General features: G+C 37.1%; 1 protein-coding gene and 1 pseudogene across 2 annotated transcripts in view; one reads left to right on the top strand and one right to left on the bottom strand.

The window, feature by feature from the left end:
- The window catches only part of DDX10 (DEAD-box helicase 10), a 286,645-nt gene that overhangs the window by 140,885 nt on the left and 121,544 nt on the right, over positions 1-24,216 (bottom strand). The gene's annotated exons all lie outside the window — the stretch shown is intronic.
- On the top strand, positions 12,591-13,441 carry LOC103074681 (40S ribosomal protein S2 pseudogene; annotated as a pseudogene).

Genomic DNA, 24,216 nt, shown 5'->3' with positions numbered 1-24,216 from the left:
CAACACATGAGCATTTGCTTTATCTCTCAGCTTCTATTACCTAGAGATTACTTTATAAGCAAAAGATCATTTAAAATCAAAAACTTTCTGCTGAAATTAATATCTGAAATTTACTTACCTAAAAATATAAAAGAATGAGCATATAAAAATATATATTAAGTATATTTTATATGACTTCAAAATATGACTTTTATTTATATAATATATGCCTCAGAGATATAATGTGAACAGCAATGATAAAGAAAAACAGATCCTTAAAGGTTCTAAAATACTGCTCCTGGGTAATATTATTCGTCTGGGTGGAAATGACCCTGAGTAACAAAGGTAGCAGAAAAACTTTCAATATTGAAGCAAATTGGATAGATTGAAAGAATGCTGCTGGCAAAGAATCATTTGTTTGAAAAGAAAGAAAGAAAAAGCAGAGGAAACTGAAATAAACAGCCAAAAGAAAAAGAAAAGGTTGGTGGAGACCGCATGTGTCTGTAATAGCAGAGTATCAGTTCTATAGAATAAATTTAAATCTGATTGGCTTTTCTAAGAACTATATTTGTTATTTTTTCTTAAATGTTGGATTTATAAAAATGATACGGACATCAATTTTATAGGTTGCTTCTGCTGACAGTACTTAGGAGCTGTATTTATATCTAAATCTGAGGGAGTTATAATTAAATTTCAAGGCTGGAAAGATAAATTCATGAGACAAGTATCCTAAGTTAGCACTTTCTCATTCAAAAATTCACCTTGTTAATGAGGGGGGAGGGGTAATTTTCACTAAAGTGCACATATAAAAAATGAAAGCACATACCTGTCTCTTTCCATGCAATGTAAGCAACTAACTCTAGGGATCTTTTAATTATCTTTTTAAAAATCTCATAAAGTTTCAGAAAATTACAAAAGAAAAACAACTTATTCTAAGCAATACAGAACCAGACTTGAGAGAATGACATCTCCCTGAAGAGAAATAAAATACTGCTGCCTTGTAAACATAAACTTTGTACAAGAAATCAGATACTTCTTCTGGTACATAAACAAAAATGGATTAATAAAAATTTGAAAGAAATTCAAATGATGAAATGTGATGAACTGGGAGATTGGGATTGGCATATATACACTAATACATATAAAATGGATAACTAATAAGAACCTGCTGTATAAAAAAATAAATAAAATTCAAAAAACTTTTGAAAGATTGCTTTAAAGAATTAAAAAAAAAACCCTGGCATCTTTCGAGTAACAGTATTATTGCATTTAGTAAATTTTAAATCACATTAATGCACGATTATTTGGATGTTCCAGACTTACCAACACACATTTCTGAGTTTTCTGAACAGAGAAGTGATGGGTTCCACTTCATCAGCCACAACAGGCCACACAGTACTCAGTTCACGCTGATTCTATTTTTTTGTTTGTTTGTTCTGACTACAAATACACCTACTAGAACAGTGTCATGTTGAGATAATTTTCTTTGTCAAGCTTCCTATATCTCCCTTTTAATTAATAGTTATCTCTGAATAATAAGATTCTCAAGATCACCATTGTAACATTAATGACGATAAAAGAATGTTGATAGTTGATAGCATATATTGGTTAATGGCACAAGCTCAGGGTTAAAAAGGACCTGGATTTGAATTCTAACTTTGCTATTTACTACTTATGCTTTTATTTAGCAGTGTCTAGCACATTTTAAAAAATACTCAAATTTTTCATGAGGAAGAGGGTTTTCAAGGTTGGATGCATTATAAAGGGGCAAGAAGAATGTGGAGAATGTATTCAAGCAGGAGAAAATGAGAGCTGGCTTAATAATACCCTATCAGGCAAACACAGAAATTAATGACACTTCACATTTGTTCCATGCAGGCTATATAAATACTACTGTGTATGTTTTCATTTGATTTTCACAACAAGAGAAAACTTGAGGCTATAAGAAGTTAAGAACAAATTCAGGAAACAGAACATAATATAGTCAGGATTCACAGGTCTTCTGACATCTTAGTCCACTAGCGGTGTGGTTTTCTCCACATATGCCAAGCTACTTCCAATCTTGGAATGGTTTAACATTTCACCAATTCAGACACTTTGAAAACATGTTTCTAATCAACCTCAAAAAAGCACACTTATCTCAAGCTTTAAGGAGAGGAGAAAGACAACACAACAGAACAGAAACCTACTGCTGATTCTACGGCAGTTAACAAAATAGTGAATGTGTCCTATCAATCTTCATAGGCTAGGCAGGTAAGGAGACATGAAGACAAATTTTTTGCTTTATTGTAATACTGTTAGAAAACTATGGTCTAGTTTAATATTTGCTTGACAAAAATTGAAACAATCACACTCTGGCAAAGAACCCATTCTGACATTCCAAAGTTCATAATCTAACAACTACAGGGTCTTTTCCATGAAGAGAAGCTGTACTGTCATTATCCTCCAGAGTCTGAGAGAGAATTGATACCTCAGCATTATCTGTGGTTCTGCGAATTCGAAGGATTAACTCTTTTGTTCTTGATGAACATAGCATATACTTGACAAAATGACATCAAATAACAACGAATATCTATTTCCATCTCTACATACTGGACAGATAGGGGTGCAAAAAGAATGGAGGGAAATTACCATCTGGATGAGAAATCAATTCATAGAGCAAACACTCAAAGGGTAAGTATAATAATGTATAGTGAAAATTATCAACTGAGAAAATGGAAATAGATAACACAAATTATAAATACTACAAAAGCAACATTATTCAAATAAAATTAGGCAAAAGCATCATCTCATACAATTTTCCGTGTAGCTGCCAATTAATCAATGAGTTTTATTTCTTATAAATCTGACACTAGAGATTCCAAAAATCCATACCAATAGGAGCACTTAGCTCTATTTAAGCAGGCAAAGCATCCACAAGGAACAAGAAAATTGCTGAAGTGTGATATATAGACAAGTAGAGAATAGGGTAGCAAATATTAAGGTGCTCATTTAAGAAAGAAAGCAAATACAAAAATAAGTTTGAAAAGGGAATGAAGAACGTGGAGTATAGTCATGCTGAAAAAAATGAAGCTAAACTACTTTAAGGAAGTCAATATAATCCTCAGCATCTGTATCTATCTATATTCACTAAAATTTATTGAACACCAACACTATATCAGGCATGGTGCCGTGTACTGGGGTATGAGAATAAATAAGACAGACTGTTCTCTAGATGTCCAGACTAAATGGAAAAGCTGACAAAAAATAATATATAATATACAAACAAATAATTCTAATATGACAAATGTTGCAAAGGAGTGTAAAATTTGTGCAAGGGCAATAGAAGGAAACAAACTCAGACTACATCTTTTTTAGTGGCGGGTCTCAAAAGAAAATTAATTCCTAATGCCCTAAAGTATCCATTGAAGGTAATAAATTAACTTTGTTCTTATACATCTAGAATGATAATATTCATACACCATCTTTATTTTTTTTCATACACCATATTTAATAATTATTTATTTATTTATTTATTTTTGCAGTACGTGGGCCTCTTACTGTTGTGGCCTCTCCCGTTGCGGAGCACAGGCTCTGGACGCGCAGGCTCAGCGGCCATGGCTCACGGGCCCAGCCACTCCGCGGCATGTGGGATCTTCCCAGACCGGGGCACGAACCCGTGTCCCCTGCATCGGCAGGCGGACTCTCAACCACTGCGCCACCAGGGAAGCCCCTCATACACCATCTTTAAAAAAACTGAGAAACAGTCATTCAAATCATTGAGTTCTGAGGTTCAGATAAGAAACCCTGGCAGAGAGACTTCCCTGGTGGCACAGTCGTTAAGAATCCGCCTGCCAATGCAAGGGACACGAGTTCAAGCCCTGGTGCGGGAAGATCCCACATGCCACGGAGCAACTAAGCCTGTGCGTCACAGCTACTGACCCTGTGTGCCACAACTACTGAAGCCCATGGGCCTAGAGCCCGTGCTCCGTAACAGAAGCCACCGCAATGAGAAGCCCGCGCACTGCAATGAAGAGTAGCCCCCACTCGCCGCAACTAGAGAAAGCCCGTGTGCAGAAACGAAGGGTCAACGCAGCTTAATTCATTCATTCATTCATTGAAAAAAAAAAAAAAGGAAACTCTGGCAGACAAAGGCTTCCATCAAATAGGGAGATTTCACCAGATACAGAGAAACAAGAATTGGGTATCCCAAGCAGGGAGAATCTTATTTGCTAGGCCAAGGAAAATGTATGCCACATTTGGAGAATTCTAAGTCATTTCGTTGAGATGAAGGCAGGGATGAAAGTGAGAAGGGAGAGAATTGGAGTCTGACAAGAAACAGGACATGGACTTAGTTTTGCACCAGACTATAAAACACTTAGTAGCTAAAGATTTTGGAATTCACATATAGAAAAAGACAGGGGCATACTCTGGAGGTATAAAGTGATCAGATTTGTCCCAAAAAACTTCTTAGGATGGTTCTGGTTCAAGGAGGCCAAGAACTAATCCTTTCAGAAGACTATCATATTTGCTACACAGTAAGTAGAAAAAAAAAAGTTCTGTCCAAATTGAAGACTGAACTTTTTTACATTGAAGACTGCTTTATTATATAACAAGAAAAGTAAACTTTGTCATGCACACATTTACCAATGACTAAGAGAACTCCAAAGAAACAACTTACTTTTCAGGTCATCTGGGTTATCATGAGTCCAAAAAGTCATTAACATTAATTTTAACAGATCTTCAGTGAAAGAACAAAAACAAAAAGCATGTATCACAAAGACTGCAAAGAAAAGGTGATTCCTAAGACAGCAGATACATTATGGAATCAGTATGTCTATTAATCAGAAATAAACTTGGTCTGAGATGGGATTTTACTTAAATAAAAAAAATTACGAAAACCCAGGCACTACTAATACCTACAGGAAACTCAGTAAATGGGAAACAAGACTGGGGGGAGAGGGGGTGATAAAATTTCTCCTCTACCCTCTCCCAGATGGGCCTAAGAATTAGACTGACACAAGACACATTAACAGGAGAGAAGCACACAAATTTTATTTAGTAATTTTTTTGTGTATCTGAAAGCCTTCACAAGGAAAATAAAGACCCAAAGAAGCAGTTAGGGCCAAAAGCTTATATGTGTGGTTGGATAAAGAGGCGTAAATTGTGAAGACATAACAAGACAAAGGGTTTGGGCTAGAGCAGTTAATTGTGGAAAAGTGACTAGGAAGATAAGGATTAGTAACAAGGTTTGTTTGTACAGATTGTTCCCAGTCTCTATTCCCCATCTCTAGTAGTAAGAATGTTTTCCTTTCACCTGGTATCCAGAAGGCACCTTTTACATGAGAGTTGACCTCTTCCTTTCAAGAAGAAAAAGAAAGGTCAGAATGGCCTTCTTGCATCTGCTGTTTATGCCTTTGACTCAGAATAATCCTTATGCCCCAGTGGAATATCTGGGGGTGGCATATTCTGCTACCCTACACAAGTAGGGTAAGCAAAGTTGAAACTTTCAGAAGCCCCACAATGTTCCCCCCACCAGACTACCTTCTAACTATAGTAATTCTTCTCACATATTTAATATTCTAACATCTTCAATCCCCTTCCCATAAAAAATCCTGCTCTTAAAAAGGGATCTGATATTCAGCCTTAGAAAGGAAGGAAACTTTGACACATGCTTCAACATGGATGAATTTAAAGATATTACGCTAAGTGAAATAAGCCAGTCTCAAAAAGACAAATACTGTATAATTCTACTTATATGAGAAATCTAGATTAGTCAAATTCATAGAAACAAAGTATAATGATGGTTGCCAAGGGCTGGAGGGATGAGAAAAAGTGGTGTTACTATTTAATAAATAGTTTCAGTTTTGCAATATGAAAAAGTTTTGGAGACTGGTTGCACAACAGTGTGAATATACTTAACAATACTGAACTGTGTACTTGAAAGCAGTTAAGATGGGAAATTTCATGTGTGTTTTAAAATATTACTAAAATATTTTTAAAAATTGAGAATGAAATGGTGAATAACTGAGGATGAGTCCATGTCCCAAGGCAGTGAAACCAAATAAATAATTTACTGGGGATGAAGAGTTTAGAGTATTTTATTCTGTGAAAGTCTGGGGGCAAAAGAATGATATAATTGCAATGTTTTTAGCAAGATTAAAATGACATCAATATATTAAAATATATCAGATGGAAATGAGAGCTGGAAGGAGGGAGTCAAGAAAAACTGTTTAGAAAAATTGAAAGAAATAACAATTTTAGGGATCAGTTCAAAGATGAAGTTGCTAAGATTTCTAGCATGAGTAAGAGGAAGGATGTAGCCTCAGTCTGCTCCCTTGGGATCTTTATTAAGCAGTGGCTGAGCAAGTAGATAAAGGTACAGTAAACTGCACAAGATCAGCCTCCAGGCCATTTATCAAGAATCAAAGAATTGCTTTATTTATTTACATCTTTCTTCACCTAAAAATATCTGAAAAGGTCAGCAAATAACCACTGTTCTGTTACTCGCTGTTGGCCAAGCACAATGGAAGTATTCCAGAATCGAGCTGCTGTGATAATGATACGACTCTCTTTACAAATTACATGATAGATGAAATTCTGAAAGATTTTATAAACAAAATTGTGGTAACTCCAGTCACATGTTAAATGTACTAAGTAAGCCCATATTTACTAGATAGAGCTTTATTTCCTAGAGTGGCTCTTTTCGTAATATAAATCATTTATTTATTCTGTTAAATCTTAGTATGGATTCCTTTGCATTCATCTCCACGGCAGCATGGGAGAAAGACTTGAAGTGAGGTTAAAAGAAAGCTGTAAATCAGATAAATGTACTAAAAGAGCCCTTCTCCTTTTATATACCAAAAGAAAATGAGACTGGAATTACCTAAAGCATGTGAATCATAATAAAAATGTAAATATTTAAAACACATTATAGAGACAATTTTTTATTTAAAAAAGGCTAAATTTTCCAATCAAATAATGAGAATTCTCTCTATGCCTTTTTGTTTTAAATTACTATTGAATTCTATATGAGGCAGTTACCAGAACACTAAATCAACTTATGCTAACTTCCAAGATCTTTATTCTCTATTACTGAGTCCAATTTAAATTAAGATTCTGTCAAAATGACAAAGATGAATAACAATAGTTGTCCCAAAAAGCATATTCACCTGGGAGGTGAAGGGGTAAAACACAAATACACATTCAATTAGAACAGAAGGGATCTGTACTATAAAGGTTATGAGGAATAAGGATAGTTCTGCCATCATAAAACAAAAAAAAACAATGTCTTTATTGAAAAATCAATAAACCCCAAACGAGCTCTTTGAAAGGTCAGTAAAATTGACAAGGAGAAAAGAGAGTAAACACAATTCACAATATCAAGAATGAAAGAGAGAACATCACTATGGATCATACAGACATTAAAAGGCTAATAAGACAATATTACTAAGAATTCTATATCAACAAATTCAGTAACTTAAATGGAATGGACAAATTTCTTGAAAGATACAAACTACTGAAGGTCATCCAAGAAAAAAATAGATAACCTGAATAGCCCTATATTTATTAGAGAAAAAGAATTAGTAGTTTAAAAACCTACCCACAAAGAGAATTCATAAGTCCAGATGGCTTCACTGGTGAGTTATACCAAACATGTAAGAAATAGATAACAATGCTGCATAAACTTGTGCAAAATACGGAAGAAGAAACAGGCTCCATGAGTCAAACATTACCCTAATACCCAAATTAGACAAAGGTATTACAAAAAAAGAAAACTAAAGACCAATGTTTCTCATAAACCCAGAAGTAAAAATCCTTAACAGGAGATTTGCAAATTGAACGAAGCAATATATAAAAAGAATCATGGTCATGAGAGGTCTATTCCACGAATGCAAAGCTGGTTTAACATTCAAAAATCAATACAAGTTCACCATATTAACAGAATAACATACCACTGCCACCACCAAAGGAACCAAATGATTGTCTTAATGAAAGCAAAAAAGGTATTTGACAAAATTCAATATCCATTCATGATAAAAACTGGGAATAAAAGGAAAAGGAAATCCTTCAACTTGATAAATAATATCTATAAAAATCCTAGAGACGACATCCTACTTAATGCTGAGATACTGAATGTTTTATCTCTAAGATCAGAAAGAATGCTGTCATCACTTTTAGTCAACATTATACTAGAGTTCTTAGCCAACGCAACAAGGCAAGAAAAAGAAATAAAAGGCATACAGATTGGTAAGAATGAAGAAACACTACCCTTATTCAAAGACTGCAAGACTTTCAATGTAAAAATTCCTAGGAAATCTACAAAAAGCTACTAAAAGTAATAAGTGAGTTAGCAAGGTCACAGGATATATGGTCAATATACAAAAAGCATGTTTTATTTACATATAAAAGCAATACACATTGGAAATAGAAATTTTTTTAAACACCAATTATAACAGGACCAAAGAGAAATTTAGGGATACGAGTCAACTGCAGCCACACCTGGAATTAGCCCAAGTTGTTCTGCTAAAGTAAAAATGTACCTGTATGGTGCTGATCCCTGTCAAGACATGAAATGTATGGCTTGATAGTGTTGCTTGTACTGATGGATTTAAGGTAAGTTTCTGGGTAGTTTGTATCAGACTGTCAACAATGTTTATTGATAAGTGAGATTTGATGATTTGCATCTGGTCTTAGTGAAACACCACAGAGGGCTCTACCTTTGGGGCTGGTTATGAGAAAGACTATGCCTACATGACCAGCAGAGTATAAGGAGTACCAGCCTAGACTCCATTAGGGGCTACATGGTTCTGTGCACACATCAGTGGCACCTGATCTGAGAGAAAAAGTGTGTCCATATGATCAACAAAGAGGACAGTCAGAGGTCATGCCTAGCCCTTCTAAAGCTCTTGCAATGAGGGAACCTCTGGCTGCAACACATATCCTTAATGTTCTAATCCTGTCACTATACTGAATCCTTTCCCTGCAATAAATTTCTAATTTTGGACCTTTTGAGTGTTCTTTAGTAACTGAACCCTATCTGGAATGCCACCATTAGTGCAAAGAATAAATTTAACAAAACGTGTGCAAAATTTATACACTGAAAACTACTAAACACTGCTAAAAGAACTAAGTAAATGGATATGCAAAATGAGAAAAAATACTATTTTAAAGATGTTACTGTAAGTAAATTATTCAATATTCAATCCAATCCCCATTCTAGCAAACCTTTTCATAGTAATTAAAAGCTTATTATAAAATCTACATGGAAATGCAAAGAACCTGGAACAGTTAGAACATCTTTGAAAAAAGAACAAATGTTGGAAAACTTAACACTAATTGATTTCAAGGTTGACTATAAAGCTACAGTAATCAAGAGAGTATAATAATGGCACAAGGATAGACAGATAATCAAGGCAACAGAACACATACTCCAGAAACAAACCCATATGAATAAGGTCAATTGATTTTCAAGAAAGGTGCCAAGATATTTCAATGAGAAAAAGATGGTCTTTTTAACAAATGTTGTTGAAAATATACAAATGAACTTTGAAACTTCCCCCACACCATATACAAAAATTAACTCAAAATGGGTCATACCCCTAGATGCAAGAGCTAAAAATATAAAGCTTCTAGAAGAAAACACAGGAGAAAATCTTTGTGACCTTGTTTAGGCAAAGTTTTTGTTTGTTTTTTTTTAGATGAAACACAAAAGACATGAACCACAAAATAAAAAACTGATAAACCGTACTTTGATGAAAATTATAAACTTTGTGCTTCAAAGGACACCATCAAGAAAGTGAAAAGACAACCCACAGAACAGGAGGAAATATTTACAAACTATATATCTGATAGGAAACATATCCCAAATATATAAAAAAATCTTAAAACTAAGTATTAAAGAGATAAACAACCCAATTTTTTTTTACAGGGCAGAATGACTTGAATAGATACTTTATCAAAGAAGATATAGAAATAGTAAACACACAAAGGATGTCAACACAACTAGTCATTAGGGCTATGCAAATTAAAACAGCAATAAAATGCCTTTACACCCATGAGAATGGCTGAACTTAAAAAAAAATAAAGACAGCAAGAACTAGCAAAAACACAGGGCAACTAAAACTCTCATACTTTGCTGGAAAAACTACTTTGGAAAACAGGCAGTTTAAAAAATTAAGCATGTACTACCATATAACCCAGCAATTCCACTCTTTACTAGTGAAAACTGATGTCTACAAAAAAGACTTATACTTGACTATTCATAACAGGTATATTTATAACAGCCAAAAACTAGCACAGAAACAAATTTTCCATTCTGCAAAAGGCAAAACTCTAATAATAGAAAGCAGATCAGCGGTTACCAGGGACTAAGGATAGTGACAGAAGACTGAATGCAAAGGTATACAAGAGAACTTTGTAAAGTGATGTAACTGTTCTATTTTGATTGTGTTACTGTGAAAAAACTGCAAAAATTTGTCAAAATTCATTGAATTGTATACTGAACGTTATTGAAATTTATGTACCTTATACTTCATCAAAGCTGATTTTAAAAAGAAAAATCTAGTCACTTTAAATGCAAGTAACCTTTTTTTTTCCCCCATGATTTTCCAATATAGGCGGACTTGGCAGGGATGGCTCAGTCCTGCTCCACAAAGGTCAGCTTGGGTGGCTTAACTGGGGGAAGGATCCACTTCTAAGATCACTCACAGGGCAGGAAGATGGTGGGAGCTGGAAGCTTAGCAAGGGCTGCAGGGAAGGTTTTGGCTGGGTTCTCACTCACATCATGGTGACTTCGGTTCCAATACTAAGTATCCCAAAGGTACAGGCAGAAGCCCTATCACTCTTTATGACCTAGTCTAGGTGGTCACATTAGTGTCTCTTCCACCAGAGTCAGAAGCCTGCCCAGATTCTAGTGAAGGGACACAGACCCCACCTATTCATGGGAGGAGTATCAACGTCACAGTATAAAGCAGAGCGTGTGAAATGGGAAATATTTTTATGACTATCTTGGAAAAGACAATCTAACACATTGAATTTTTATTCTGTAGATAAGTGGTAGATAGGGCAATGTAAAAACATGATCCTATCTAAATTTTAGGATGATAACTCCAGAAGCACTATTATGGATAAACTAAAACAGAGAGACTGAAAAACATATGGGGAGCAAAGGGAAGGAGAGTGAGGACCTTTTAAGATGGTATTTCGGAGTCAAAAGCAAAGGAGACCCTCAAGTGGCAGAATGTCTGTGAGCAAGAAAGAAGAGAAAACATGCTTGCCAGAGATGCTATACGAATACAAGTGAAATGTCTTGGCTGGAAAATGGTAACGTCATTAAGCAACACAAAGTTTAGAAGGGATAATAACAAATTCTGTTCTGGCACATGTTGGCAGAGGTAGAATGCATCTGAAAATTAAAAAACAAGAGAGCCACAACAAAGAGCACATGTTATATAACCCATGAAGAAGAGACTCAATTCTGATTGATCAAGAGTCGACTACAATCCTTAGACAAGGCAACATAGATCATTACTTTATATTTACTTAAAAGATGGATATTTATCTACACACCAAATGCCAGAAAGTATGCTTTAATACTCCTGCTTCCTTCCTAGCCGAAACATTTTCTTTGTAGTTCACTGGGTTAATAAAACTGCCTATCTGAAGATTTGTCTCTAAGGCAAGGGGTAGGAACAATTTACATAGCTTTTTTAAGTGATAATAATGATCAAACATGAATTCAAAATATATTATTTGTTTTTTACACTTTAAATAAATCATCTGTAGCATGGCAGATAATATTGGCCTAATTCTTCTCCATTATTCCTTGCTAAAAGAACTCCTGTTTTCTTCAGCTATCAAATGGCCATATACTTCACAGTAGCTGGGATTATAATCCCCAGGGTTTATCTTATTTGGTGTAACTCTGTTCTCGGTCCTAGCAAGCTGCAGGATAGAATCATCTGGGAACTTTTAAATGGACTAATGACTGGACTCCCTCACTCCCCCATACTGATTCTCATTTAACTGGTCTGGAGTAACAGTGTCTTTTTAATCATTAGGGGACAAGTCTGAGGACAAAAGTCAACCCAATATTAACTAAGAGCAGAAAGATGAAAAGAACCTTGATTTTGAAAACTTTGTTGAATTAACTGACAACAGAACTGCCTTTCATCCAGGCTTCTCATTAGGTAATTAACAATTCTTCTCATTTTTTAAGCCATTTCTGGTTGTGTTTCCTGTTTCTTGCAATGAAAAGTATCCTACAGGCTACGCCTGGCAATACAATTTTCGGGATAAAAAAGTTTAGCTTTATAAACAGGAAGCAGAACTCCAGTCATTCTGCTGACAAAGGACAAGCCAATTTTACAGGAGCCAGCAAAAAATGACGTCATTTTACTGAAAAGATCTTTTCAGAGCTTATAAAATACATCTAATTTTGAATATTTGAACAGATTGTGCCTGCTCAATTGCATCTTCAAATGACTAGAGTTTCTTCTTTGAAACTGAATGATACAGTAGTATAAAATATCAACTTGCACATATATTTTTCACAAGTATTTTAAGAGCTATCTCCTAGATATACCTATAATATTAGTCTGAAATGAATAAGGCCATTCACAAAAACCAGAATGAAACAATACACAGATGACATTTCCTTCTTTGTTCTGCTCATCAATTCAAACTACCTAAACACAGTAAAAGCAACTGCTACCAAGCCTATGCTGCTGGTGTATACTCAACTTTGGCTCCGATTTAAGGTACAAGAGGAGAAAGCACCTGATTTGAAGAATTCTGCATTTCTTCTCCGAGAGAACACGTTAACAGTGGATCATGGGCAGGTGCTACGGAAAGGGCTCCGTGGAGGCATGGCAAAGGACAAGAAGTGGGTCCCCGTCACCAAACTGAGCTGCCTGGTCAAGGATATGAAGTAAAGTCCCTGGAGGAGATCTCTTTCTTCTCCTTGCCCTTCACAGAATCTGAGATCACTGACTTTTTTCAGGTATGTCCCTCAAGGTTTTGAAGATTATGCCCATGCAAAAGCAGACCTGTGCTGGCCAGTGGACCAGGTTTAAGGCATTTGTCACCACTGGGGTTTACTACAGACCTGCTGGTCTGGGTGTGAAGCACTCCATGGAGGTAGCCACTGCCATCCTCGGGACTATCGTCCAGGCCAGGCTCTTCATCACCCCATGTGGAGAGGCTACTGGGGACAAAAGATCAGCAAGCCCTAACCGTCCCTTGCAAGGTGACTAGCCACTGTGGCTCTATGCAGGTGCTTCTCATCCTCACCCCCAGGGGCACTGGCATCATCTAGGCCCCTATACCCAAGAAGCTGCTGCAGACGGTACTGAGGATGGCTAGAATGCTCCCTGGCAACTCCACCAAAGCTGCTTTTGATGTCATCTCCAAACCTACAGCTGTATCCCTAAGCCTCTACAGAGACAACTTTCACCAAGTCTCCCTATCAGGAATTCACTGACCATCTCAAAAAGACCCAAACTAGAGTCTCCCTGCAGAGGACCCAGGCTCCAACTGTGGTCACCACATAGCTTTTACACCAGAAAAGTAAAGTGAATTAAACCTGTTTAAAAAAATAAAGGATTCTCTCCCTAAATTCACTTCTGAGTCAATTATTTAAACTTTTCTTCATTTCGTTCTCAAGGGAATGTGGACAGCTTGTCACTCCCAAAGCTCACCTCTCCCCCATACCCTGGATTGGATCCCTTCCACCCCTCCTGAACCTGCTGCTCTTCACTGTCCCCACTGTCTTCCATAAGGTGCAGGGCTCCTTGTCTTAGGCTTTGAATTATGTTCACACCTCCCACTTCTTACACACAGTACAAGACTCTGCACCTTATATTCCTTGCCCTGCCAGCTACGGCCTCCACTCCCACCCATGCCTTTTACAGTCAACCTCAACTGTGGCCACTTATCTCTTCATTTATCAACCCACTTCAATATGGCTTCCACCTCCACTACTTGATTAAAATTGCTCTGGGAAAGGTCACCAATTATTGCCTCATTGCTAAAATTAATGACCCCTTTTGAGTCTTTGCAGTTCTTTCTTGGTTATTTTTAAGCTTCCATTAAAGCCAAACTGTGTTAGGCACTAGATGTCCAAGACATTAAAACAGTCCCTATCTTAAAAAGCTCAGTCTAATGGGAGAAATAGTCACAGAGATGATTTTAATACCTGGTAAATAATTTCAATGAAGCCTATACATGACAGGGGGAAATCACAGGGAACAGGAGCTAGTAACAGTTTCAAAGAAGCAATGAACAATTGAAGTTTTACAGGTTTAACAGGAATTCATAATGTTGTAGACACTGAAAAAGGATATTTCAGACAGAGTACATATGTGTGAAAAATAGAGAAATGACCTTAACTCAGGCCCCATCAGTGAGCAGGAAGGAAGGGATGGATCTAGGAGAAATTAATTAACCTGTCAGGCAAAATTTGATATCACTGATTACTCTTCCTTTCTTGATACTCTCTCTGGCTTTCCTCCCATCCCACTCTTTTGTGGGATTCTTTTTCTATTCTCAAGTGTCTGTCTCCATCTTCCTCACACTCTAAATGCTCTCAAGATTTGATCCCAGCCTCCTACTGGTTGGTAGACACTGCAAACTGGGCCACTATAAAAAGTTTTCATTTGTAACTTTAATGATGTACTGATGAGAAAAAGAATATTCAGTTCTCTCCACAGGATTAGTCAAATTAATTGCTTTCATAAAAGTAACGTCCAAACAAACATGTACAAAAAATAGCAGTTATGAGGATAATATAGTGCATGAATAGTGGCCTCAGGTACACTACCATAGATTAATAAAATGTATAGAACAGAAGCAAGCAGAAAGTGATCCTGGGACAATGAAACTGCAGAATTTGTGGTTTAGAAATAATCTAACTAGAATTTAATTGCAGATGAGAAAAACTGATGATACAAATTTTAACCATATCCAGGTTTTTAAAAATGATTGCAGAATGAATTAATGGGAGAAGAATTCTAGGCTTATGCTTTCTCTGAAGAATGTGGGTGAGTCCTCTACATCCAAATTCAAATCTGAAAATCTTCTGCAGAATTGCCTGTAAGAATCACAATTCCTAAGCAGAAACCTAAGAAAAAAGATGGTTTCTAAGGTAACCAAGTCCCATATCCATACCATACATGATCCAACCTATCAAAGTCATCACCTGAGCTTGCCAGAAATTAATTGGAAGAGCTGATGTATTACATTTGTGCCCTAAGGCTGCAACCCTTTAAACAAATGGACTCTATGGTCCACATTAGCTGAAGAAAGAAAATGCACCTTTGTGAAGAAAGAAAATGCACCTTTGTGAAGGTCAAAGAGGAAAATGTGAGAATAATCTCTTCTGATGACTGTGCTCTTAACTCCCAATGGCCAATGGAAACAAAATCCTTATGACATTACAGAAGAAACTTTTAAAAACTTTTGAAGAGATATTAAAAATAGAACAATTCAGTTGTCCTATTCATACTCTCTTGCTAATTTTATTTCTACCCCGAAAAAGAAAGTCTGAAAATTATTCATTCAAGAAAGGAAACAAACATTCGGGAGAGATGATTCTTTGGTTTGCAACTTGAACTACACTTTTAGAACATCTAATAACTGCAGCTCAGACTCTTTGCTTCCCTTTTAAAAGAAAGCCATTTTAATTACACATTGATAGAACCATTTTGGAAAACAAAACAAAAACCCTCTTTCTTCTTTTACCCTCTATGGGTAAGAAGAGAGAAGAGAAGGGGTCAATAGGAATACAGTTAATCTCTTCATGCAGCTCAGTATCATAAATACCGTTTGGTATATATCACAAACAATAATGTTATGCAAAGTTATTTTTCCTTCATTCAATCCAATTCCACTAAATGAGCTTATTTGTAAGTGGATCAGCTGTTACCACATTGTAAACTGCATTTAAAATTATTTTCTTTCCTCTTGAGATTTCATTTAATAGGCTTATGTAAATTAAGTACCTGTATTTATTGCCCCATCCAAATAAAAAGAGAGCAAGTTGTCAATAACAAACATTCTGCAACAATATAACCCAGGCATCTACATTAATAAAATGCTTGAATGGAATGCTAAGACTATGTTATTTCAATGAGTTGTAATACAGTAGCATCCATTGGGACACAGAGACAAGACAAGTATATTTATGGAGGATGTGGTAAACTAGGAAAATTACAAATCCAACTAGTACTTGATAAAGACCTCCAATAAAAAGCTTTTCAGATTATTCAAATGACAGCTATACTGGAAACAAACCAGATAATATAGTCTGCTGGCCTGAACAAACATACTAGACCTAAACCGAAGCACAGAGGTAAAGAAAAGTGCCCAGAAACCACCCCTCTAAGTCATCTCAAAAGACTTCCTTTTGATGCACAAACTAAGGAGAATAGGACAATTATATCTTTTGGAGACCTGATTCAGTACCAAATATGTATGTGGTAGTATTATAAAGTCTGTTCTTTCATCTTTAACTTCAGCTGTGCTGTCCTGTGCTCTGCATTTTGTAGTTGTCCCTCCTTGTGTCATTAGTTACACAGAAGACCTATTAAAGAAAGCAATCCAACTGTAAATTGACATTTTACTATCGGAAAGCAAGATGGCAAAACACATCAATAGCTATCATCATAATCCTCATCTCTTCATCTACCATTAAGTATCCTCTCTTTTCCCAGTGCTTTCTATAAGCTATATAATTTAATGCTCAAACAATCACAAAGGACAGATTTTCTTAACTTTTCAAATAAGATGAAAATAAGGCTCCAACAGGTTAAATTGCCACAGTCTCACAGCTACTAAGTAGCATAGCAGAATGTGAACTCACATATCCCTCCAAAGGCTTTATTTCCTCTAATCTCTTTAACCTAGGAACTCTACCCCAAATTTATCCTAAGTAAATAAATAAACAAAACCAAAACACAGACTAATATAAGATATTTTTGCTCTTTATAGCAAAAATCAGAAACAACCAAATAGCTAACATTAGGAGAATGGTACTTCAACAGAATGAAATATTGTATAACTAACATGAAGACCATATAAATATGGTCTTTTAAAGAAAAGGAAACCCTGAAATTAATATGGAGAGTTTTAGCTCCGGCAATGGTAAAACAGTTTGTAACCTACTAGCACTCCCACAGATGGCAATTATAACCTCCACTCAAAATATGTAAAACCGGGCTTCCCTGGTGGCGCAGTGGTTGAGAGTCCGCCTGCCAATGCAGGGGACACGGGTTTGTGCCCCGGTCCGGGAGGATCCCACATGCCACGGAGCGGCTGGGCCCGTGAGCCATGGCCACTGAGCCTGCGCGTCCGGAGCCTGTGCTCCGCAACGGGAGAGGCCACAACAGTGAGAGGGCCGTGGACCGGAAAAAAAAAAAAAAAAAAAATGTAAAACAACTCTCTGAAGGCACTGGAGGGCAACCAAAATCAAGTAGGTACTGAACAGGATTACCAAGAAAGAAGGAAATCTTGCTGGGTGAAATCCCTGTTTTACTAGTTTTCAATTGCTGCAAAACAAATTACCACAAACTTAGCCATTTAAAATAGCATCCATGGAGCCTGTGACCAAGATGGCAGAGTAGAAGCATGTGCTCTCACTCCCTCTTGTGAGAACATGAGAATCACAACTAGCTGCTGGACAATCATTGACTGGAAGACACTGGAACTCACTAAAAAGATACCCCACATCCAAAGACAAAGGAGAAGCCACAATGAGAAGGTAGCAGGGGTGCAATCACAGTAAAATCAAATCCCATAACTGCTGGGTGGGTAACTCACAGACTGCAGAACACTTTACCACAGAAGTCGACCCACTTGAGTGAAGATTCTGAGCCCCACATCAGGCCTCCCAACCTGGGGGTCCTGCAACGGGAGGAGGAATTCGTAGAGAATCAGACTTTGAAGGCTAGCGGGGTTTGATTGCAGGACTTCGACAGGACTGGGGGAAACAGAGACTCCACCCTTGCAGGGCACACACAAAGTAGTGTGTGCATTGGGACACAGGGGAAGGAGCAGTGACAAAAGGGGAGACTGAACCAGACATACCTGCTAGTGTTGGAGGGTCTCCTGCAGAGGCGGGGGGTGGCTATGGCTCACCGGGGGTACAAGAACACTGGCAGCAGAAGTTCTGGGAAGTACTCCTTGGTGTGAGCCCTCCCAGAGTCCGCCATTAGCCCCAACAAACAGCCCAGGTAGGCTCCAGTGTTGGGTTGCCTCAGGACACACAACCAACAGGGAGAGAACGCAGCCCCACCCATCAGCTGACAAGCAGATAAAAGTTTTACTGAGCTCTGCCCACCAGAGGAACAGCCAGCTCTATGCACCATCAGTCCCTCCCACCTGGACACTTGCACAAGCCTCTCAGATAGCCTCATCCACCAGAGGGCAGATAGCAGAAGCAAGAAGAGCTACAATCCTACAGCCTGTGGAACAAAAACCACATTGACAGAAAGACAGACAAGATGGAAAGGCAGAGGGCTATGTACCAGATGGAACAAGATAAAACCCCAGAAAAACAACTAAACGAAGTGGAGATAGGCAATCTTCCAGAAAAAGAATTCAGAATAATGATAGTGAAGATGATCCAGGACCTCGGAAAAAGATTGGAGGCAAAGATCAAGAACATGCAAGAAATGTTTAACAAAGACCTAGAAGAATTAAAGAGCTAACAAACAGAAATGAACAATACAATAACTGAAATGAAAAATACACTAGAAGGATCAGAATAACAAAGGCAAGGCAGAAGAACGGATAAGTAAACTGGAAGACAGAATGGTGGAATTCACTGCTGCAGAACAGAAAAAAGAAAAAAGAATGAAAAGAAATGAAGACAGCCTAAGAGAACTCTGGGACAACGTTAAATGCAACAACATTCACATTATAGGGGTCCCAGAAGGAGAAGAGAGAGAGAAAGGACCAGAGAAAATATTTGAAGAGATTATAGTTGAAAACTTCCCTAACACGGGAAAGGAAATAGCCACCCAAGTCCAGGAAGCACAGCGTGTCTCATACAGGATAAACCCAGGGAGAAACATGCAAAGACACACAGTAATCAAACTGGCAAAAATTAAAGACAAAGAAAAATTACTGAAAGCATCAAGGGAAAAACGAAAAATAACGTACAAGGGAACTCCCATAAGGTTAACAGCTGATTTCTCAGCAGAAACTCTACAAGTCACAAGGGAGTGGCAAGACATACTTAAAAGTGATGAGGGGAAGAACCTACAACCAAGATTACTCTACCAGCAAGGATCTCATTCAGATGCGATGGAGAAATCAAAAGCTTTACAGACAAGCAAAAGCTAAAAGAATTCAGCACCACCAAACCATCTATACAACAAATGCTAAAGGAACTTCTCTAAGTAGAAAACACAAGAGAAGAAAATGACCTACAAAAACAAATCCAAAACAATTAAGAAAATGGTCATAGGAACATACATATCGATAATTACCTTAAACGTGAATGGATTAAATGCTCCAACCAAAAGACACAGGCTTGCTGAATGCATACAAAAACAAGACCCATATATATGCTATCTACAAGAGACCCACTTCAGAACTACAGATACATACAGACTGAAAGTGAGGGGATGGAAAAAGATATTCCATGCAAATGGAAATCAAAAGAAAGCTGAACTAGCAATACTCATATCAGACAAAACAGACCTTAAAAAAACGAATGTTATAAGAAACAAGGAAGGATACAACATAATGATCAAGGGATCAGTCCAAGAAGAAGATATAACAATTATACATATATATGCACCCAACATAGGAGCACCTCAATACATAACGCAACTGCTAACAACTATATAAGAGAAAATCAACAGTAACACAATAATAGTGGGGGACTTTAACACCTCACTTACACCAATGGACAGATCATCCAAAATGAAAATCAATAGGAAACAGAAGCTTTAACTGACAAATTAGACCAGATAGATTTAATTGATATTTATAGGACATTCCATCCAAAACCAGCAGATTACACTTTCTTCTCAAGTGTGCACGGAACATTCTCCAGGATACATCACATCATGGGTCCCAAATCAAGCCTCAGTAAATTTAAAAACATTGAAATCCTATCAAGCATATTTTCTGACCACAACGCTCTGAGATTAGAAATGAATTACAGGGAAAAAAACATAAAAAACACAAACACATGGAGGCTAAACAATACGTTACTAAATAACCAAGAGATCACTGAGGAAATCAAAAAATATCTAGAGGCAAATGACAATGAAAACACGACGACTCAAAACCTATGGGATGGAGCAAAAGCAGTTCTAAGAGGGAAGTTTATAGCTATACAAGCCTACCTCAAGAAACAAGAAAAATCTCAAGTAAATACTCTAAACTTACACCTAAAGGAACTAGAGAAAGAAGAAACAAAACCCAAAGTCAGCAGACGGAAAAAAATCATAAAGATCAGAGCAGAAATAAATGAAATAGAGACAAAGAAAACGATAGCAAAGATCAATAAAACTAAAAGCTGGTTCTTTGAGAAGATAAACAAAATTGATAAAGCAGTAGCCAGACTCATCAAAAAAAAGATGGAGAGGACTCAAATCAATAAAATTATAAATGAAAAAGGAGAAGTTACAACAGACACCGCAGAAATACAAAGCAACCTAACAGACTACTACAAGCAACCCTATGCCAACAAAATGGACAACCTGGAAGAAATGGACAAATTCTTAGAAAAGTATAACCTTCCAAGAATGAAGCAGGAAGAAATAGAAAATATGAACAGACCAGTCACAAGTAATGAAATTGAAACTGTGATTAAAAATCTTCCAACAAACAAAAGCCCAGGACCAGATGGCTTCACAGGTGAATTCTATCAAACATTTAGAGAAGAGCTAACACCCATCCTTCTCAAACTCTTCCACAAAATTGGGGAGCAAGGAACACTCCCAAACTCATTCTATGAGCCCACCATCACCCTAATACCAAAACCAGACAAAGATACTACAAAAAAGAAAATTACAGACCAATACCACTCATGAATATAGATGCAAAAATCCTCAACAAAATACAAGCAAACAGAATCCAACAACACACTAAAAGGATCAGACACCATGATCAAGTGGGATTTATCCCAAGGATGCAAGGATTCTTCAATATATGCAAATCAATCAATGTGAATCACCATATTAACAAACTGAAGAAGAAAAACCATATGATCATCTCAATAGATACAGAAAAAGCTTTTGACAAAATTCAACACCCATTTATGATAAAAACTCTCCAGAAAGTGGGCATGGAGGGAACCTACCTCAACATAATAAAGGCCATATATGACAAACCCACAGCACACATCATTCTCAATGGGAAAAACTGAAAGCATTTCCTCTAAGAACAGGAACAAGACAAGGATGTGCATGCTCACCACTATTTTTCAACATAGTTTTGGAAGCCCTAGCCATGGCAATCAGAGAAGAAAAAGAAATAAAAGGAATACAAATTGGAAAAGAAAAAGTAACTGTCACTGTTTGCAGATGACATGATACTATACATAGAGAATCCTAAAGATGCCACCAGAAAACTACTAGAGCTAATCAATGAATTTGGTAAAGTAGCAGGATACAAAATTAATGCACAGAAATCTCTGGCATTCCTATACACTAATGACGAAAAATCTGAAAGAGAAATTAAGGGAACACTCCCATTTACCACTGCAACCAAAAGGATAAAATACCTAGAAATAAACCTACCTAGGGAGACAAAAGACCTGTATGCAGAAAACCATAAGAAACTGATGAAAGAAATTAAAGATGATACAAATAGATGGAGAGATATACCATGTTCTTGGATTGGAGGAATCAACATTGTGAAAATTACTGTACTACCCAAAGCAATCTATGGATTCAATGCAATCCCTATCAAATTACCAATGGCATTTTTTTGCAGAACTAGAACAAAACATCTTAAAATGTGTATGGAGACACAAAAGACCCCGAATAGCCAAAGCAGTCTTGAGGGAAAAAAAGGGAGCTGAAAGAATCAGACTCCCTGACTTCAGACTATACTACAAAGCTACAGTAATCAAGACAATATGGTACAGGCACAAAAACAGAAACATAGATCAACAGAACAAGATAGAAAGCCCAGAGATAAACCCACGCACCTATGGTCAACTAATCTATGACAAAGGAGGCAAGGATATACAATGGAGAAACAACAGTCTCTTCAATAAGTGGTGCTGGGAAAACTGGACAGCTACATGTAAAAGAATGAAATTAGAACACTCCTTAACACCATACACAAAAATAAACTCAAAATGGATTCTAGACCTAAATGTAAGACCAGACACTATAAAACTCTTAGAGGAAAACATAGGAAGGACACTCTTTGGCATAAAACACAGCAAGATCTTTTTTGATCCACCGCCGAGAGTAATGGAAATAAAAACAAAAATAAACAAATGGGACCTAAAGAAACTTAAAAGTTTCTGTACAGCAAAGGAAACCATAAACAAGACGAAAAGACAACCCTCAGAATGGGATAAAATATTTGCAAACGAATCAGCAGACAAAGGTAAATCGCCAAAATATACAAACAGCTCACGCAGCTCATTATTAAAAAAACAAACAGCCCAATCCAAAAATGGGCAGAAGACCTAAATAGACATTTCGCCAAAGAAAACATACAGATGGCCAAGAAGCACATGAAAAGCTGCTCAACATCACTAATTATTAGAGAAATGCAAATCAAAACTACAATGAGGTATCACCTCACACCAGTTAGAATAGGCATCATCAGAAAATCTACAAACAACAAATGCTGGAGAGGGTGTGGAGAAAAGGGAACCCTCTTGCATTGTTGGTAGGAATGTAAATTGATACAGCTACTATGGAGAACAGTATGGAGGTTCCTTAAAAAACTAAAAATAGAATTACCATATGATCCAGCAATCCCACTACTGGGCATATACCCAGAAAAAACCATAATTGAAAAAGACACATGCACCCCAATGTTCACTGCAGCACTATTTACAATAGCCAGGTCATGAAAACAACCTAAATGCCCGTCGACAGATGAATGGATAAAGAAGATGTGGTACGTATATACAATGGAATATTACTCAGCCATAAAAAGGAATGAAATTGAGTCATTTGTTGAGACGTGGATGAATCTAGAGACTGTCATACAGAGTGAAGTAAGTCAGAAAGAGAAAAACAAATATCATATATTAACGCATGTAAGTGGAACCTAGAAAAATGGTGCAGATGAACTGGTTTGCGGGGCAGGGATTGGGCACAGATGTAGAGAACAAACGTATGGACACCAAGGGGGGAAAGCCGTGGTGGGGTGGGGGTGGGGGTGTAATGAACTGGGCGATTGGTATTGACATGTATACACTGATATATATTAAATTGATGACTAATAAGAACCTGCTGTATAAAAAAACAAATAAAATTAAATTTTAAAAAATAACATCCATTATATAGTTCACAATTCAGCAAGTCAGAAATCTAGCCAGCATGACTAAGGTCTCCATTTAGTCACAAGACTGAAATCAAGATGTTGGCTCAGCCAAGTTCTCGCCTGGAACCTCTGGAGAAAAATCTGCTTCCAAGCTCACACAGTCCTCTAGCAGAATATAGTTCCTTGTGGTTATAGGACTGAGGTCCCTGTTTCCTTGATGGTTGTCAGCTAGGAATTTCTCTCAATTCCTTAAGACTGCCTTCTCATGTGGCCCCCATCATCTTTAAGCCAGCAATAGTGTGTCAAATCCTCCCTGTGCTTTGAATTTCTGAGTTCCTCTTCTGCCAGCATGCAGAAAAAACTCTAATTTTAAAGTATCTCATGTGAGTAGTGAGCGCCCCCCTGCAAGATAACCTCCCGATCTTAAGGTCAACTGTGCTATATAACATAACATCATCACAGAGATGATGTCTCAACATATTCACAGGCACCAGGGATTAGTGTGTGGAATCTTGAGGGGCCATTTTTAGCATTCTCCCTACCATACGCACTTATATGGCTTTTCCTCTGAGGGGACTCCCAGTCCACTCAATATGGACTGCTAACACTAAAGCAGAAAGCCACTATCTATTACTCTGAAGAGTCAGAACATATACTTCAGGCCCAGAGAATCTAGAAATTAAGAAGAGAAATCCCAAAGCAGAGGGAGTCACAGAGATAGCTCATATATCTATGTATAATTCTTCTAAGAACCTTGGTTGACAGCTGAAATGCACATGTAAGTGACAA

Source organism: Lipotes vexillifer, unplaced genomic scaffold (assembly GCF_000442215.2).
Source record: "Lipotes vexillifer unplaced genomic scaffold, Lipotes_vexillifer_v1.1 scaffold162, whole genome shotgun sequence".
Classification (NCBI taxonomy): domain Eukaryota; kingdom Metazoa; phylum Chordata; class Mammalia; order Artiodactyla; family Lipotidae; genus Lipotes; species Lipotes vexillifer.
This window is presented reverse-complemented; position numbering and strand designations above follow the sequence as displayed.